The 20,411-nt window shown below is 37.1% G+C and overlaps 1 long non-coding RNA gene across 22 annotated transcripts; it reads right to left on the reverse strand.

Moving 5' to 3' along the window:
• Positions 1-2,063: 2,063 nt before the first annotated feature.
• LOC148863736 (uncharacterized) lies at positions 2,064-18,660 on the reverse strand. Of its 22 annotated transcripts, none has more exons than XR_016109531.1 (11): positions 18,519-18,649; positions 17,807-17,913; positions 17,591-17,698; positions 14,025-14,187; positions 7,038-7,133; positions 6,886-6,955; positions 5,238-5,318; positions 4,567-4,667; positions 3,128-3,230; positions 2,833-3,001; positions 2,064-2,548 (listed from the first exon to the last, which is right to left on the reverse strand). It is a non-coding gene; the product is annotated as an uncharacterized LOC148863736 (long non-coding RNA). The 22 variants fall into 22 exon arrangements; XR_016109534.1 differs by lacking the exon at positions 7,038-7,133 and adding an exon at positions 13,233-13,353; XR_016109524.1 differs by lacking the exon at positions 7,038-7,133 and adding an exon at positions 17,332-17,405.
• Positions 18,661-20,411: the final 1,751 nt, after the last annotated feature.

A 20,411-nucleotide genomic window follows, 5' to 3' on the forward strand; every position in this document is an offset into this window, starting at 1 on the left:
ATTTACACCATTCTCAAACACAGCCTCTGAAGAATGCATTTATATATATTAATAATGATAGTAAATATGAATTTTAACAAATTCCGATGTTGAAATTCATATTTATAGCTACCACAATTAAAAATCATAGAATTTGCCAAAACTAAATCAACTTTGCATTTTTCAGAACCAAACATGAAACATATATATTTGTAGTTATCATTTTTTTTATCTGTACTCTACTACTCTTCCCAAACGCAGCCACAATATACATATGCTATCCATCGAGCAGCTGACAGTCTGACAACAATTTTGTGGTTCATAGTAGGTTAATGTGTTACCACCTCTCGTACTGATTGAACGGCGCTTCCAAAACAGAGAGGGACACGTTTTTTAACATTTTAGCTACCAGTCGTCACTCGTCACCTACGAGTCATAGACTCAGGCTTTCTACAATCTTCCGTTGGATCCTCTTATAAAGAGAGGTTTAGTTTTGTAGCCTTCCGTGCCGCGACATTCCACTCACCTTTTCCCACACTTGCAGCTTGCTTTCATCTTCCCAGAAGCAATTTTGCACCCCCTCTTTATCATGGCCCATCATCGACACCCTCCACCACCTGCTCCCTTTGCACCACCACCGCCACCTCCAGGGCCAGCCGGGCCTCCTCCACCATCACCACCAGGTCCTCAGGGTCCTCCGCCACCACCAGGTCCGCCAGGTCCCTTCGGTCCACCACCACCACCGGGACCACCTCCTCCGCCACACTTGGATCCGTTCGCCCCTCCTCGGAGGCCACCAGGTCCACCTCCGTTTTAGCTAAGCTTTAGCTTTTATACTTTAACTTTTACAATAAAGGGATTCTTTGACAAATCCCAATTCCAAAATGGCTAATCCATATTCTACTTTTCAAATTTTCGTGTAACGAGAGTTGTTGAACACTATGAGAAGTGTTTCTACTTTTCAAATCCTGTGAATTCATGTTAAAGGTTGAATAGTAGGATGCTATTTGGATTCAACTCGTCTTTTTCTTTTATTTGAATCATCATGATTCAATTCAGTGAGAAATTTGTGGGTTTTAATACTTTTATTCATTTGGAGAGTGCCTTACAATCCAACAAAACCATAATCAGATATCATTAAGGGCTTTGTCCTTTGTTGGAAAGCATCTATAAACAAAAATGCTTTCCAAAACGTTTACAGTTGTTCAGGTGATGCATTACTCATTTCTAAACCTTGTATTTTCACGGTATATATCTATAAAATTACACTCTTTTCAAACTGATATTTTAAATTTCTGAAAAATATAGTTACTTAGGGTTGAAGACCGCCCTGTGAGCGCCTATAGACAGACCCCTCGCCTCCTAGGAATTCAGATTAAGTACTCATAGAACCGCTTTCACACTGCTCACAAAGTCACAGCCACTTACTAGCTTTGCATTGGGAATATCTCCCTTCCAATCTAAACATATAAATACCAAGTTTTTTCAATGAATTCAGATCTCCTGCACATAAAAAGAAGTCTGTCTACGTCTACCCACATAACATAAGTGGGAACATCTCATCCTCTTATATAAGATGTTCCAAATGCATGGAGGTGATATGTTGTGGGTAGATGTGACTTGTGAGCAGAGTTCCTGCGGGCAAGAGATCCGGAGTCATTCCGGATGCACTGCTACAAAAGGCTATGAATACGGTGTAAGGACAGATTTGTGCGGGCTGAATCCATACTCGCCGAAACAGTTTTGCTCCTCAGACCAACATATTTCTATGAATGACAAGATAGAGATCTTTCAATTAACGACTGAAACTGCTACGAGGAGTGTTAGACATGCGATATACAATTGTTCTGTTCAGTTTGTGACAAATGTCTTACATACGTGTAAAACAGATCACACATACACTGAAACAGGCTGACCGAAACTTCAGAAGTGCAATTAAACTCAGAATATTCGCTATAAGAAAAACGGTTTTAATCCTAGTTAACTGCCAAATTTGGTTTTGCCCAGCATCTTCTGGTTCTTTGGGCGGTGGTCTGAACCGCCAGATCAGATCTAGATACAATATCCATTTGACATATAAAAAATACAAGGACTAAAAAAATCAATTTCTCAAATATTGTAACACATATTTCAATGCAAATCCACCTAACATAATGGTTGGACCTGCAACCATTATGGACGTGCAACAAATCCACATCGAATATTGTAACACATATTCTCTAACATATAAATTGTTAGAGAATGTAAACTGTAAAGTCAATGAGATGTCCATAAAAAAATGTATAAAAACAAGGCATTTGTGGAGGCATCATAATTTAGCATTCTCATATCAATAAATGAATTCTGCAACTAATAAACTTTTACCTAATACCACATTAATCTTAAGAGACAAAGTTGAGAAGTCACCATTCAAGGTCGAGTTCTCTTAGAAGTTAGAACATTCATGGCCCTTTCTTCTTTCTGTTGTTTGGTAAGTGTTTTGGGAAGACGTAGAAGAGAAGCATATGTTAGAGCCTCTTTTACTGTGAGGTGAGGAAAAACAACATCATCTTGCATCACAAAACCAATCCTGTTCATGTATGCCATTCAATCTCTCAGTAATTACTGGATTGTGACTTGGCAATTTCATCTCATATATATATATTTTCTTTTGAGAGATCTCATATATAGTTTGACACAAACCATATATGGATACATTAAATTCCATGATTGTCTGGTCAGGTACTTTTATCATTTTACATGCACCCCAAGTATGCATGACTAGAAATCAATGCATGCATCCATCCATTCATACATGTATCATGTATGTATGTATGTAAAGTTTTTAGATATCAAAACTAAGCATATACGTACCTGTCACCCTTCCACTGAGGAGATTAAGTCGTTTTACCACCACCTGAGGGTCCCATCAGAGCAAGGACCTCTTCCAGTTGTACTGAACCCGTAATCCCATAGTGTATGTACTTCTCAGCATCTGAGCTCCTTCTCTAGTTCATAACTACCTTGTATTGACATCCTGGAACTACAGATAATAGCCATGGAAGTTATACCAATTCTTATTACATTCCAAAGCTACAGAATTTGAAACAACTTGAAAATTTTCAGCTAAACTAAAGGAACCCATCTTTATAGTATTACAAAACATTACCTTCAGAAATATGGCAAAGTAGGTACAGTCTCAATTTTCTTCCAACTGCAAGATTTTTTATCCTCCTCATACGATAAAGGGAAGCCATCTACTGCATTCCCATCTGGTGTTGCATGCAATTTTCAGTGCAAATTGGCTCCCAGTAAGTATCTCCACCAGCAAGGAAAAAAAGAAAATAGTAGTGGAAGCACTAGAATTAACTGAGCACTTAGCCCAGTTTTTTTATTGTTCAATTCAAATTATGTTAGCTCACACATTATTTAGTTAAGAAGATGGTAACATTTTCTAACAAGAGTATAGTTAAAACAGTAGTACTACTAGGAAGAGACTTGCTGTGTTTTATGTTGTTCAATCTCCAATATCTGAGATATCATCTGAGAGCATAGTATCTCTGGTGATTGAAAAGGAGAAGCCCAAGTGGTTGCTAGAAGAACCACTATGCATGAATCCATCTCACTAAAGCTTCAAGTGGCATTGCCAACAAGTTAATGAATAAAATTTAATTTCGTAAATTGTGGTTATGGGAGCTTGTTCCAAGTCTGTCCCCTGAAGGTGCAGCATCTTTTTCTTCTCTTTCTTTCCTTTTTTTTTATTAACTAACTCAAAGGTTTATTAAAAGAGGAAAATAGAATGATATACAAGAGACCCTGGGAGTGGTAGGAGATCTACTCCTTCCAAACATGTCATATCTAAATTATTTCCTGCCCACCACGAACACCGTAGTAGGACTTCTCTTCCCCGTTCAATATCAGTGCTGTCACCTAGACGAAACTTTTATTTTTATCAATAACTTGAAGATTTCATTAGAATATGCAAGAAGTAGAAAGTAAAAATACAAGGAGGTATAGAGCAAAGATTGTGTGAGACAAAATCTCTTATCTCTCCCCAACCCACCCCAAAAACCTTTACATCTGTGCCTAGAACAAAGAATGTCCCCCCACCCTTTGTTTAGCCAATGCATCAGCTACAGAATTTACATCTCCCAACCCCAGAATTTACAATCCACCCCAAAATCTCTTATCTCTTCCCACCCCTTGGCTCCATGTCTTAGGTTAGCCACTTGATTCTTTTATTTTCATTGTTGAAGAGACACATTTCCATCTCCTCTCCTTGTAACCAGTGGGTTACCAGCTTTGAGTCTCCCTCCACAAAGTAGTTAATGATTAAAAAGGTCTATTGAAGACAGTGGATGGAGCAATGGCTTAGAGAAAAGCACTTGGAAGCTATTATTGGTAAACAATAAACTTCTTTGAGAGCTCAAAGCACTGTTTTGAGATGGATCCCATGGGGCTGAATGCTATTATAAAACCCAAACCCTTGAAATAAGAGAGAATCTCTTCATGTTCTACTAAATTTAGATACATCCCCAACTGAGTTATTTCAACTGAAATGAATCACTTCGTCTAAAATGAGCCAGTATATTAGAAACAAGAAAGAACCTGAAGCACATTGGCAGCATATCTCTGAGTAGCTGCATCTTGTTCCGCTAATCTGCGAGCATCCTCTGTTACCATTTGTTCTTGCTCACCCGCATTAGGACCTATAGTAACATTGGATCAGATTGTAGACTATCATGATAGAAGTACACTTTTCCGGTGAGTTTTAGTGCGGAACAAGGAAACAATAACATATTTTTGGTATGCAAATAGGATACAGAATGGGGGTAGCACTCCCCCAACTGAAACCTCCCAATCCCTGGTGGAGTCAGGATTTAATCCCATGTCTCTGCTAGAACTAGCCAGGACAAGGAACAATAACATAAAAGAACATCAAAAAGTTGGCAGACAAGGAAACAAGTATTAAACACTTGGAAATACATTTTTTCTTGGAAGTATTTTAGGCAACACCTCAGAGAAAATCCATCATCATGAGAGGTTTTCATCTTTTGAGAAACCAAGAAACCATGAGGAAATTTCAAAAGGAACACAGAAGGGAACAGTTGGCAAACATTGTCATTCAATCTCAACAAACAAGAGGTGGGCATTAAAAAAGATAAAGTTAAGAGGGACAAACAATGCTGAGCACCTTGGGTTCACTTTGCTTGTTTTTCCAGTAACTAAGAACCACCTTCACCAAATGGATGAAAGATAAAAGTCAGAAGAAATGAAACCTGAAGCATGGAACACTCTTATTCCTGTTTATCTGATAGGGCCTGCCGTAGCTCTGCTATCTCTTTCTCCAACTGCTCCACCTGTATGAGAAAAGAATATTTCAAAAATTTTATAAGCAAGACAATTGACGTAGGTTTGCAAAGTAGAGAAAACTGCCCCCTTCCACACATACATACATGCAAAAGAAGAATGAACTAAAGAGTGAAATTTAAGCTCTTAATAGAAGATATACAGAAGAAAAGTTGACAAGAAAACTATTAGAGAAGGCAATTACCAAGTGTTGGTTCCAGCTATCTGGGGTCTTGGGAGGGGTTGATTGGCTGCAGTCCTAATCGTTGGCATTCTATTGACATAAAATGGCCGCAGTTTGCAAGTGCTACACTAATATCTGATGAACTTGTATAATTATAATGACGATTCTTCATTTGTACATTTAATTGTGATGATATTATTATTAGAAATTGTAAATATGAAAATTTCTAATTTCTCATCAATTTTCACATTTTATGGGATATTTACTGCATTTTTATTTTTTATCAGGATGCTTACACCCTATAGTGTTCTGGTTGTGGGTGCCTCACACATCTACGTTATAAAACATTTGCACGAAATGTTTTCACAAATAGATATGAAACCTTCAACCAAATAGTTCAACTACCTTTCAAGAATCAGACATCCACATGAAAGGGATAGCCTAACCTCTCCTTGTGGATTTGGCATTCTTCTCCCATCCACATACCTCCATCACTCCCCAATCTAAAATGTTTCTGAATGATTAATTTTTTAACAGATATTCTCCCCCACCCCCACCAAAGAAATAAATAAATAAAACAAAAACACTCCACATAGTTTTCTTATCAACAGCTCAAATCAACAAAGCCATACCCAACTCTATTGAATCCGCTACATGAATCTGGTTTTCCCATTACAATCTATCTATTAACAGCAGAATAGAAGAAAAGAGAGGAAGAAGAAGAGAAGAGAGTGTTTTGGAGTCAACCACTATGGCTGGCGGCGCCAGTTTATATTAATATATATAGAGTGACCATAATTAAAAGGGAAAGGACCCTTATGCCCCTAATTAAGTTTCAGTACAAAAAACAAAGAAAAAAACTACTTTAACTAGTCCAAACGGACCCTAACTCAGCAGAATACAAACATAAGAAATAAAATTAACATTCCAACACTATCCATATCCCAAAGAAAAATCAGTGGTGTAATTTTCTATTTATCTATTGCATTTGTAAACTTCATATCAACTACCAAGCAAATAAAGGTAATAGAACTTGAACCCAAACATTGTTAGATGAGTTGTTCATTGCTACATATATAAACCTTGATTGGTTAACTTTAAAACCCAGAAAAATGTGAAGCCCAATCCATAACATTGGGGCAAATTCAACACAAATGCAAAGGAACACAAACTGATTAAGCAGTCTGTCAATCAAACATTCAATTTCAAATTCGGTTCTTTCTTTTGTTGGTTGGTTTCTGTTGGATTAAAATCCAACCCAAAAACTTCACTCCGAAAAATTGAGTGAAACTGACTTGAACCACACCGTAAACAGTCCTACAAAAACATGTGTTTCCATATTTAACATGACAACTGGCATAACAAGCAGATAGTCTACTGTGATTCAGATGTACCCTTGCACTCATTTGTCAACAATTATCCTGCTTGACCATCTCCATGACTGCAGTTTCCAGCTCTTGAGCTCTGGCAAAGAAATAGAAATAACATGGAAATTCAATACTAGATGTTAGACTAGGAAATAAAATTTGAGAGAACCTAATAATACCAAGGTGAAACTGATTTTCTAATGGGTTGGCTCTCCCTTAAAAGTATTTCCAATAGCCAGTTGACTCGTATATCTTAAAATTTTGTGCAAGAAAACCTACAAATTACCAACAATGATTAAGACAAAGAATGAAGTGCAGTTCCAAGTTAATGTTTCAAACTCAGCACATTATAGCATGAGAAGAAAAAGAAGCATGGATTAACATATACAGGTGATAAAGCTTCTCGGAAGTAAAATATACATTACTAGAAAACTCCAGACTCAGCTTTCCATGGTTTCTGCAAATAATGAAAATAAAAATAAGAGAGCTCAATTGCTACCAGATGATTTCAGGTTTACTTGAGGAACTTCATAGTTCTCTCTTTGACAATGCAGAGATTGAAGAAAGGTGTGACTCAAGGCCCATGATTATGCTTTTTGCTAACTAGTAAAGAAATTTCCATTAAATATCAAAAGGGGAGGGAGAATACATGAAACTCAGAAAGACCAAACTGGAAATAGCATGCAAGTATGGAACTCCACATACACAACCAGCAACTAATAAAAAATGGTGTTCTACCATTGATCTCTAAGATGGGGCTGGTCTGTTGGGGCCCAATGAGCATCAAGGTAGGCTGGACCTTAGTGACTGAGCCTACATTCGTCTGTGTGCTTTCCTCGGGTTTTAAACCTTGTATGTGGACCTCTTCATAATTCATCACAAGATCCATATTCAATTGGTTCAAATCACATTGAACCAGGCCCAACCATTTAAGTCATCGTATATCAAGGATGAAGTCCTCCCTGCTTGCTGAAATGGTGAAGTAGAAGAGCAAGAAGAGAAGAGAAGAGAAGACAGCAAAGTATAGACGGCAATGACTTCTCAGTCAGCCCTAATATATATATATATATTGACATTAAAATGTTACAATAAAAAGACTAGAGTGCCCTAGATTAGTGATGGGACACCTAGACAGTACAAAAATAGAACCAGTTCAGGCCCATAACAGAATATGAAACTAAAACATAGAATGTTAATCACTAGGCCCAACACTCCCCCTCATGCTAAGAATGGATGTCAATCATGTTTAGCTTGCCAAGGAACTTCACTTAAGACGGGCCTTTTGTCAAAATATCAACAATTTGCATATCTAAGGGTGTGTAAGGAATGCAAAGTTCACCTAAGACAATTCTCTCTCTCACAAAGTGTCGGTCAATTTCAATATACTTAGTCTTATCACGCTGTACTGGGTTATTTGAATTGTTGATTGCAGCCTTGTTGTCACAGTACAGCTTGAGGAGACCATCAACTCTCATTCCTAGCTCACCTAGGAGACTCCTAAGCCACAATTGTTCTGCAACACCATGTGCCATAGCCCTATATTCAACTTCTGCACTTGATCTCACAATAACATTTTGCTTTTATACTTCTCCAAATAACCAAGTTCCCCCCAACAAATGTGTAATATCCGGAAGTAGACTTCCTATCTCCAATCGATCCAGCCCAATCAGCATCAGTGCATACCTCTATTTTAAGATTATTGTGCCTCTTGAACAGGATTCCTTTTCTTGGACAAGTTTTCAAATATCTAAGGATCCTTTTAACTACTTTCATATGAGGAATCTTGGGAGAATGTAGGAACTGGCTGACAACATGTATTGCATAAGCTATATCAGGTTGAGTAAGAAACAAGTAATCAATTTTCCACCAGATTTGGGTACCTTTCTTTATTGGAGTAGTCCTCACCAACCGACTCCTGGAGACAATGATTTTGCTATATTGGTGTATCTAATGGTCTACTCCCCATCATACCTATCTCCTCTAGAAGATAAGAACATACTTCCTTTGACACACACACACACATATATATGTGCCTTCTTATGACCTTGCAACTTCAATCCCAAGGAAGTACCTTAGATGGCATAAATCTTTAATCTCAAATTTACATGCCAAGAACTCTTTCAATCTTTCCATCTCTTCCGAATCATTCCCTATAATTACCATATCATCAACATAGACTATGAGAGTCGTAAGTATATTACCATGTTTCCTTATGAACAAGGTATGATTTGCACCACTCTGAGTGTATAACACTTTCTTCATGAGCCTCCAACTAATGTAGCTCCCATATCATCAACATAGACTATTAAGATTTGCAACTAGAGCAAAAGACTTCTTGTAGTCAATCCCCTCCTGAGTAAGCCCTTTCGCCACAGTGAACACCCACTTACACCCCACAATGCTCTTCCCTTCTAATAAATCTACTACCTCCCAAGTCTTGGCTTCCATTAAGGCTTCCATCTTGGGTCAGACACAACCTCTGAGTACTTGGTTGGAACTTGGACAGAAGAAAGAACTAACAAAGAAAAATAAACAAGGAGATAAACTAGAATAAGAGACATATTTAGCAATGGGATGTTGAGTAGTACAAGAACGGATGGGCTTACAAAGAGTAATGGAAAGATCCAAGTCATAAGTAGGAGTGATAGTATTAGTGATAGGGTTACCTGGATCCACTAAGACATATTGCACCGATTCTGGTTGGTTGTTGCCATAAGTTGGACGATCTCACTTCCTTTTCCTGTAGATAATTCTCACATCTCTCTATTACCTATTAACAACATCAGTCCCTTCCTCAACATCTGAAGTAATAACAGGTTTAGTAGGAATAGGAGTCTCACCAAATTCACCTAGACAGCTAGAACTAGGAGGTTCAAGAGGAGAAGGTGCAAGACCTAAAGCAAAAAGTGGCACAAAAAATGTAGAGGAAGGATCATCTTCCATCTTACTAGTCTCCCATTGAAGAGGACTATTGGAGGTCTAAAAATAAGACTGAGACTCAAAAAAACACCACATCCTTTTGCTGACATAATTTCTCTTGGTAATTGTATCATAACACTTACAGCCTTTTTGTGCGGGAGAGTACCCTAGGAAGACACCCCATATGGCCCTAGGGTCCAACTTTTTTTTCTTAGGATCCTTGACATGGAGGAAGCACACACAACCAAAGACTCTATGAGGAAGAGGAAAATCTTGAAGGTTAGGACAAAGGACAAAAAAATGAGTTCTCTTACCCAATACCCTATATGGCATTCAATTTATCAAATATGATGCAGCAAGGATTGCTTGAGACCAATATTTCTTGGGAACCATGTGCTGAAACGGTAGGGCTCAAGATGTCTCAAATGTGTCTATTCTTGCACTCAATGACCCCATTCTGTTGAGGGGTACTAGCACAAGATGATTGATGCAAGATACTAGCATCCTCCATGAAGAGATTCAAGGAGTTCTCAAAATACCCAGCAGCATTATTTGAGCAAAACTACTTAATCTTCTTGTCGAACTAAGTTTCATTCATTTTATAAAATACCATGGTTATTCACGAAACTTCATCACCCCTTTTTAACAAGTAGATCCATGTGCATCATGAATAGTGACAATAAAGCTAATAAAATAACGAAAGCCAAATATAAAAACATAGGGTGAAGGCTCGTCCCCGCACACCAGAATGGACTAAATCAAAAGGAGCTTGAATTTCATTACATGAAATTGGATAGAGTTGTACATTGTTTTGACAACTAACACACTTCACAAACCAAACTCTAACTCGAAACACATTTAAACAACTTAGGAAACAATTCTTGCATCAAAGAAAAAGACAAATGACCTAGCCAAGCATGCTATAAATGTAACCTAGCTATTGACTCCTCATTATCCTAGCAACTGAAAGTAGATGACTATAAGGTTGAACTAATGTTTGCATCAAAATAATAGAGACCTTCAAATTCATGATTGCTCCCAATCATTCTCTTCCTCAATCTGTCCTGAAAAACACAATGACCATGAAAGAAATTTATGCTACAATTTAAATTTTTTGTAAGCTTAGAAACAACTAATAGGTTTGAAGCAAGATTAGGAACATTGAGAACAAATTTAAGGGAGAGATCCTTGCCTAGGTTAACCTCCCCCTTTCCAAAGATGGTGGTAAAAGAACCATCAATTAATAGGTTTGAAGCAAGATTTGGAACATGGGGAACAAATTTAAGAAGAAAACAAAGAAAACAAGTGTCATATGTTGTGGTGAACCGGTTAAAAGAGGACAACTCCAAGCTCTAGAAACTCTATTTTTTGTCATGGGTAAAGAGAGGTGCAAATTCATTGGCAAATGGTTTAGCTAGGTAAGGGGTGAATAGAAACTCTATTTTTTGTGTTGCTTTGTAATTGATTTATAGTTTGGGTGTACATTGATGTATTAGGGAGTTAATATTTTTTTAGCTCCTTAGCTATGTAATTTCTCAATCTTTAATAAAATTCACTATTATTGATCAAAAAAAATAGCACTAGAATCAAAAATTCAAGAGTTATATACTCTAGGACTACTCACACTATGAGAAGAGACAATACCTAATTTGGCAAGAGAGGTGGATGCAAGTGGATTGTTCCTCTAGAACAGCTAAGAATTTCTACCTCATCAACTGTAAAATCCAAAAATGAACTTGATGTGAGGGAACTAGTGGTTTGTTCCATTGGAAGAGGAGCAACTGCGGGTGTGTTCTTTTGGTTGTCAACATTGTTACTTATGACAACATTTCCACTTGTTGTTTAGCTCCTCTGAGGCTTCTTGTCATTTCTTAATGCAGCTGATAAAGAATCTAGCAAGTCTCTTTCAGATACATGTCTCCTCCACAATGAGAGCAATTGAGGTGCCTCTTGTCTGAACCTTTGCCCCCTTTTTGGCTTTAAAAAATCAAGGTTGAATGCTCAATAGGTTGTGATTGGGTGTCTACTTACATCTCTTTCCATCTAACTTCTTCGTTCCTTATAAGATAGTAAACATGTTGTAAATCTGGAAGCTCATCCCTTCCCAAAATTTGCGATTTTATACTTCAATATATTGGGTCCAAGCCAGCCAAGAACTTAAAAGCTCTACCATCTTCTATCTGTTTATCATGCCTCTCCTTGTCTCTTGCATTCTCCCAGTCAAGTACAATATGGTGGTTCAGTTCTTCCCATAGTATTTCCACGGATGCAAAATAAGTTGCAATAGACATCCCCTTGCCTCAATGCAACAATATCTTGTGTTAGCCTATACATTCTTGTATTCTTTTTCCTCTGTCCATGGGTTTTGGACACCTCTCAAATCTTAAAGGATGTAGGGAATTGCCTTGCACTAGGGCATAACTATAGCATTCTCCTTGCACCAGGTTGAGTATTGAGCATCATCCCCTTTAGGTTCCTTCCTCTTTCCATCTATATAACCCATAAGCTTCCAAGAAGTAATGAAAAGTTTGACTAAAATAGACCATTCTTTGAAATTGTATTCATCCAACAACAAATTGGTGATTTGCATACCATGCAAATTTGGAATTTCCAGGTTTGAAGATCTCCCACCAGTCCTATTGTCCTTAGAGGACACTTCCCCGGATATAGTGGACATGTTATGCTCCTAACAGCGATCTACAACTATAGTCTCAAAGGGAAAGACAAGGTTTAAGACTTGCTGAAGCTATTACTGAACTGAAAACCAACTGATACCCTGGTGAGATTGATTGGCTGTAACTCCCAATGTTTTAAAAGCGCAAGGCGCACAAAAAGCTCAAGGGCCAATTTGCGCCTAAGGCACAAGCCATTTTAAGAAAGGCGCAAAATTACAAAAAAAAAAAAGCTAAAAATTCAAAAAAATCAGAAAATTCAAAAAAATGCCAATTTTTTTTAATTCAAAATTTCAAAATATATTAAACATAATGTTAATAAAAATATAAACTTAAATTTTGAAATAAATGTTTTAAAAAACCTATTATCTAAAATTAAAATACATAAACATAACATGTAAAGCGTATTCAAATGAAAATTTAAAAATAAAAGAAAACATATAAAGCATTTTCAAGCATGTAAAACCCACAATCTCTTTCCTCAATTGCATTGCTTCAAGTAGCTAATGTGATGTAAAACATATTGCACTCTTGATTCTATGAGTCGCCTTTGTACCACGCCCCTCGAGGCAAGCCCGAACAAGTCTATGTTAGGGTCTGAAATTCTTATTTCTCACAAAAAAATAATGATTTTATAACTTCCATTGCCTTTTAAGAAGATATTTTATTGCAATGAATGAATAAACAACATTAGCAAATAGGAGGTTCTCGGAGCACTATTAGAGATCGGGTCAAGCCCGAACGTATCATATAAATCAGGATGGGATAAACAAATATACTTACTCCTTTCAAAATGGTGATAAGGTGGGCCCGTTGTTTTTACTAACTTCCCTCAGTTTGGTATGCCTCGCTCCCAGCAAGCCTTCTCAAAGAAAAACTCGATATTCTCAAGCATCATCTTGGCCTTCAAAATTTCAAGAAAACATCTTACCCAACCTTAATCCGTCCATCCGTGAACACAATCTTCTACCAACTCGCCTCAGTACTCAATGCCACAGTTATTTAAGATCATAACATCTCCGCTCAAATATGGTTTCTAATTCAAATCATAAGAACGGCATCTTTAGAAATCAGACCAGGCCTCATTTATCATTAAAAATCGAGATGCAATTGCCCAATGGGATGGTGTTAAAGGACTGACCTGTCATTCTAACAACTTGTCGAATGGGCAATTTTAGAAATCATAACAAGGCATGAGTCATCGTTTAAAATCGAGATGGGATCACCCAATATATTGACACATTTAGTAGTGGTCTTGGTATTATAAGGATGACATGATTTTTTACTAATTCGGCTTACTTATAGACACCACATTCAATTGAAATCGAGACTACATCTCAGCCCAATTAAGTGTTTTCATAGACATCGTGGAATGGGCATTGTTACAGATCAACAAGCCTAAGTTAGCATTTAAAATCGGAATTAGATTACCCAATATATTGTCTCCTTTAGGACGATCTCTGGTCTTATAACACTAACCCCTCTTCTACTAACAAATAGGTTGGGCATTATTAGAGATCGGGTCAAGCCCAAACATATCATATAAATCAAGATGGGATAAATGAATATACTTACTCCTTTCGACATGGTGACAAGGCGGGCCTGTTTTTCTACTAACTTCCCTCATAGTCACTACAAGCTATATGGTCCTTTGTATACTTATTCCAACTCGAGCAACTGTGGATTCTGTAAACATCTCCAAAATAGGACAATGCACATCTGCAAGTTCACTCACCACCTGAAAAGCACATGCCAAAACAAGGATCAATTTTTTGTATGGATCCGAAGCAAGAATCAATCAACCAGTTGAATATGTGGATGAATCAAGCCTCAGCCTCTTATCAAAAAAAATCAGCATTACATTCGCTATGGATAGGGAGAAGTTGGTTGTTAAGCATATAAGATATATTCAACTAACATGTGAGAAATTGTACATAGACTGGAGGATAGCACATCTTTGGAAGGAAAGTCAACGAATGCTCCATTTTTTTTTTACTTTAGGCCATCATTTAACCAATGAATAAACTAAGAAGTCTTACGAATTATCTCTTCTTTTCAAAAAGTTAAGGTTCTAATAGGTAATAATAGTTGTCCATGACCATGAGAGGTCAACACATTGGATGAGAAAACAATTGAAGTAGTTTGGGTTTTTCTTTTTGAGTTAATAATGGTGTGAGTAGATTGAAGCTTTAGGAGATTTCATCTCCTCTAGTAAATATTCCAAAGACTCCTTCCATTTGATCCCAATAAAGTTCTGATGAGTTAATATTAATAATAATACAATCACCTTTTAAGGGGGTCTAGCCTATTGATTTTTTTATGTTGGACCTTTAGCTTCTTAATTACACAATTCGTCTCATTGTGTTGTATACCCACTATACAGTCTCTTAGGTCCTGTTCGTTTCCTCTTAACTCTTATCTCTTAAGAGGAATCTTTTTAACTATGGTTGTTCGTTTCCTCTTATCTCTTATCTCTTAAAGTGCAACCATACAACGTTTTGTTTTCCAATGTTACCCCCAAAAACACAAACAAAAACTCTCATATATGGGGTCAAAATGGATATTTGATCATTTTCAGAATTCAGAGTTCAAAACAACATTCTCTACATTCAAAGTTTAGAGGAAAGAAAAAGTTCACCAATACCAATATACCTTTTAATGTAATTATTGCACTTTCAGATGTCAGACTCCAGAGCAAACGAACAGGCCCTTAGTGTACATGGGTAAATTGTATATTTTGTTTTTTTTATAATTGAAATGATTTTATTAATCAGCAACAGACAATAGTACAAAGTCCCCAAGGAAAGGCACGAGTTGCATCCTCTCCGGGTTAGTTAAGTACAGATTTCCAAATTAATAACAACTTACAAAGAAGCACAAAAAAGATCTTCCCTAAAAACCCCTTGTTTGGCTAAAGCATCAGCCAAAGAATTAGTAGACCTACTAACCCATTTTAATTCAACTCTCGTATTGCTGGTTAACCACTTTGCTTTTTTGATGAGATATTTGTAGCCCCAAATGGTGGTATCCAAGTTTAGGAGTCACCTTGTTACCACCTAGGAGTCCCCTTCAACTAGGAGATGCCCCATCCCAAGCTGGTTAGCGATCTGAATTCCTTGTACTGCAGTAAGGATTTCTGCCTTGTAGAATCCCCCACTCCCACTGGTCCTGAGAATAGGGAAATTACGTTGTTGTCCTTATTTCTCAGGATACCCCCTATACCTGAAGGCCCGGGGTTGCCTTGGCTGCTTCCATCAAAGTTCAGTTTGATGACACCTTCCAAAGGCGGAACCCATTCTGACAGAATTCTTTCCTTCTTTGTTGAAATGTTAGCTATTACTAGTCAATTCCTCCACAAGTCATCAAAGGAGAAGTCATTATCCACAGTTTTCAGCCAATGGATTGCTCTTGTAAGGATACAATCCTTCATTTCATCTAACCCTCTTTCCTTCTCTAAGAAAAATCTTGCATTCCTTTCCTCCTAAAGAGTCCATAGAGTGGCTGCCTTGACACATTTCCACATGACCTTACCTCTTCTAGTGTGCCAAACAAAGACATATGGGTTGAATAACAAGCTTAAATCAGAAGGCATAGACCACCTACCTCCAATAAACAAAGGCTCAACCTCCATATAGGTGTAGCAAAGGAACAAGAGATCAACAAATGGAAACAATCCTCATTCTCGATCTTACACAAGGAACACCAATTTGGGGAAAGACAAAGCGAGGGTCTCTTTTTCTATAAGTTTTCCAAAGTATTAATTTTCCCATAGAAGACTTCCCAGTAGAATACAACAATTTTTTGGGGAAATAGGTCATGCCCAGACTTCTTTGATAGGGAATCCTTGGGAAATGGGGTTAGAACTGAGGGATTTTAGAAAAGAAGAGCAAGTAAAAGTACCTTTTGGAAGAGGAGTCCAAACCCTTTGATTAGAAGTGGGGTCCAAGCAAACGAATTCTAGTAAATGAATTAGCTCAATAACACAACTCGACTCACCATCCCTTAACCCTCTACGAAACCCAAAGTCCCAGTTTAAAGATAAGGGGTTTAACGGGCTAGAGAAACCAGAGACTACTATAATAATAAATCATGATTTTATTATAAATGATAATTATGGGAATTACTGTTTATGGAAACAAATTATAGGAATAACTGCTTATAAAAATAAGGGAATAACTATAAATTGTACATAAAAATTGCTATAAAAAGTAATGCAAATCTGACATTGTATTATTATGAAATATCTTTTGAAGCCAAACAAAACAACAAAAAACAAATGAACAAAGTTGTTGCTACTGATGCAGTCCTAGTTCTATCCTAATCATGCTCAAGTTGCTATATAGGTTGCATCACTTCATTGCTGGTCTAGTTAGGCATGAGGGTCCTTAAAACCTACTTTGTTAGTCAATGCTTTGGCTATTTTGCCACCTAATTTGGAATATGTTATGGAATATTCACTAGAGGTGCTTGGTTTTTATTTCCTTTAAAGAGTGTGTGTAAAATTAGAAGTTTCTTCGGTGTTAGTCAACTAGTTTAAGAAACCATTATAGTTGTTAAGTATTTTGGTATTTTAAGGAGAAAAAAGAAAAAACTAAGCATGGCCTACCCTAAGGCTTTATAAATATAATGTAAGGCTTAAATTAAGAGATCCAATGAGTTTGGAAAATGCATGAGGAAATGGGCTCATCCCTAAGATGTATCATAGTAATGCAGCTCATAGATCAAAGCATGTCCTGCAGCTTGGAAGTAGGCCAGGATCAGCACATATATGACTAATTCTTGTGTTCTAATGCTTTCTGGGAAGAGAATATGGAGCTCAATAACAACAAAGACCATTCGTCCGGGTAAAAAAAATGTTTGGGCAATGGAAGCAGAATCTTGCATTCCCCAAGGCATGGTATTCCAAGCAAGCTGGGCATCTTTTTGTAAGAGCTCCATAGCAAGGACATCACTTGCCTGTCAAATTTCAACATGACCTAATGTAAGTTTCTACAGGAAAAAGAGTAAAAGTAAAAAAGAGCCACTAATATACCAAGAAAAGGGTGTCAACAGATCATTGCTCCCTACCCAACCCATCCCATATATAGTACATCTATACTCTCAAACAAACCTAATACAGGTTGGGCCCAGCATGAGTTTACCTCAACATGAAACCCGATTAAGACTAATCCGACCTATATTTGGGATCAGTGCGGGTTTACCAGTTAACCCAACCCACCGACATCCCAGCAGCCTGGTAAATGGCAAGACTGCAAAAACAATAAAGAAAGAAAAAGAAAAACCTTGCTGTTAAATGTGACTATTAGTTTTCTCATAGCCACGAAACCAAAAATTTAACATCAATGGTTAACACATACATTAGAGGCCATAAGGCCATGGAAATCACATATGATCCAAGACAACCACTTCCTAGTTCAGCTACAACACAGAAGGTGCCCAATATTTATTACACATCTGGAGCAACCTGAAAAAATCAAAAAGTAGGTAGCAAATTCAGTACTGATATCCAAGTTTCCAACTCCATATTATAGAAAATATTCTTTATGTACAGTTCCAGGCAGGAGATCTCACTATCAGTCTATCCTATTTTTCAATAAAGTTCTTCAACTTAATCAGCATACTATAAGATGAAAACTCCAAAACTACTTTCTTCGTAAACAAACTAGTAGACAATGAAAACTAAAGGATCGAGAAAAACCAGAAGTACAGTGCTAGATAATTGAAGGAAATGAGGGAGTCTATTTTTTTATAATAACCATCGAGGATAGCTCTGGAGTGGATAAGTCTATTTGGTCTAAATTTCCCTTTCTACTCTCAAATAATCAAAAACTATGAACAATGTGAGGAGTGAGAATTAGCAACTAAGAAGTTGGTCATGTACAAAAATCAGCCATTAAAGATAGGATTTTGGGACAAGACTACTGCAATAGGATTGGCACACGAGCGATAGGATTTTGGGACCAACCTGAGACACTGGATGGCATGTTTCAGCCGCTGCAATAGGGTTTTGGGACTGATCCACTGCAAGAAAAAATAAAAATGTGATAGTGTCAAAAGAAGAGAACGTACCTGGTGCGTGAGGTTTCCTCTTCTTCGTTTGCTTAGAGCTCCGGGCTCCCCCCTAATTTCTTGGAATGTGTGGTATTGGCACACGGGCGATAAATAGCGGACCAAAATACGAGAAGCTTGACTTGTTTTTGTTTTTCTTTTTCGAAATTGTCTAAAACTCAACACGAGTTTTAATATAAAAAAGTTATAGAGATTGAAAATAAAATAAAAAATTATTTTTAAATTATAGAAATTATATAAATTGAAAACAAAATCAAAAAATCAAAATTGTAAAAAAATCAAAAAAATATATAGAAAAAATACAGAAATTATAAATATATAACAAAAAATACAGAAAATTTTATAGATTGTAAAAAATAAAAAATGTAAAAAACAAAAATTATAAAAAAAACATCAGAAATTATAATATAACACTACAAATGCAAAAAAAAACAAGAAAATTGAAAACTGAAAATGACCATTTTTCCTCAAAACTCACCATTCAAGGGTAATTTGGTCATGAAAATTGTTATTTATGCTGACATGGACACCTCTGTTAAGAAGCATTAAGATGCACTAACAGAATGTGAGTTTTAGAAAATAAAAACTTAATGATATGATGAGTTTTAGACATTTTGAAAAATTGTGATGAATTGGAAAGGTTGAAAACTCATGATGAATTTTAGACAACTTCCCTTTTTTTAATGAATTGCGGGCTACAGTGGTATAGATAGCGGAAACTTGAATTCGGCAAGGATGGGAGCTATGGAAATAAGATAGCTTATCTTCTTCCCTCGATAAAGATCTTCCAGAGTTGTATTTGTAAATCAGGCATTACTGCTTTCAGGGTTCTCACAGAGAATCTCTTGCTCTCCAAAGGAAAATCAGGGTTTCAGAAGCTGGTAGAACGTAAAAGCCCCAGCAAAGAGAGTTTTTCACTAGTCAGGCTTGGGAGAGAGCTTCAGTTCAAGTTACCAATTTTGAGCTTCTAAAAGCCACGTCCTCTAGAAGAAAAGATTTGTGAAACGCGACCCAAATCGTTTTAAAGCTGTAAAGCAAATCCAACCCAACCAAATCAGTTGGCCCATTTGGCATGCTTTTCCGCGTGGTCTCTTGGTTATTTACAACTTTGGCGGATCCGGTCTTTTCCTATTTGGTTTGTAGTAGATTTGGCTGTCAAAATCCAACCACCAAAAATATGCGAAAAGCCTAAAACGGGTGATTTTCGAAAAATTCATAAAACTTTTGTCTTTTCTATTTATTTTTGTGCAACCTAACAAGCTTTAAGTTGTTCAGATCTTAATGCAAAAGTTCAATGCGTCTTTTAATTGTCAAAACTATCAAAAATTTTTTCCAAAACCAAACAGACTTGCCAAACGGCCCCAAGTCTTTTAATGGTATAGACTTGATCGTATCTAATATTACCGTGCTAGCATGCTCCATATCAATATTTAGTACAAGGCAAATATTCATATTTAGCATGACCTTTCAAGGCAAATCCAAGCTAATCTGATGATTTAAGATTGCTCAAAAGTCATAACCATGGTTTTCAAAAATGGACCAGACTGGGCGGTCGGACCAGAAAAAACAGTAACCGATCAGCCCCCAGGTCTAGTTATACTAAAAATCGGAAATTCTTAAAAACTGTTGAAAAGGTAAAAAAACAAATTTACAGTAGTAAGAGTTGTGGCGGCCAGCGCTTGCAGGCAGTAGTAAGAGTTGTGGCAGCCAACACTTGCAGTGGCTGTCTGACAAGTTTGCAACAGTGGGTGGGGAGTTTGCATTAGCAGTAACACCACCATTGGGCATTGGCAATTATGCAAATTGGAGCAGCACTTGCAGTGGCAACTTGCATGCGACCAAGCCCGAGCCCATCGACGACAAGCCCATTGTCACACCACCATTTAACATTCT

This window comes from Nelumbo lutea, chromosome 3 (assembly GCF_056320005.1).
Source record: "Nelumbo lutea isolate HS-2025 chromosome 3, American lotus-T2T, whole genome shotgun sequence".
In the NCBI taxonomy this organism is placed as follows: Eukaryota; Viridiplantae; Streptophyta; class Magnoliopsida; order Proteales; family Nelumbonaceae; genus Nelumbo; species Nelumbo lutea.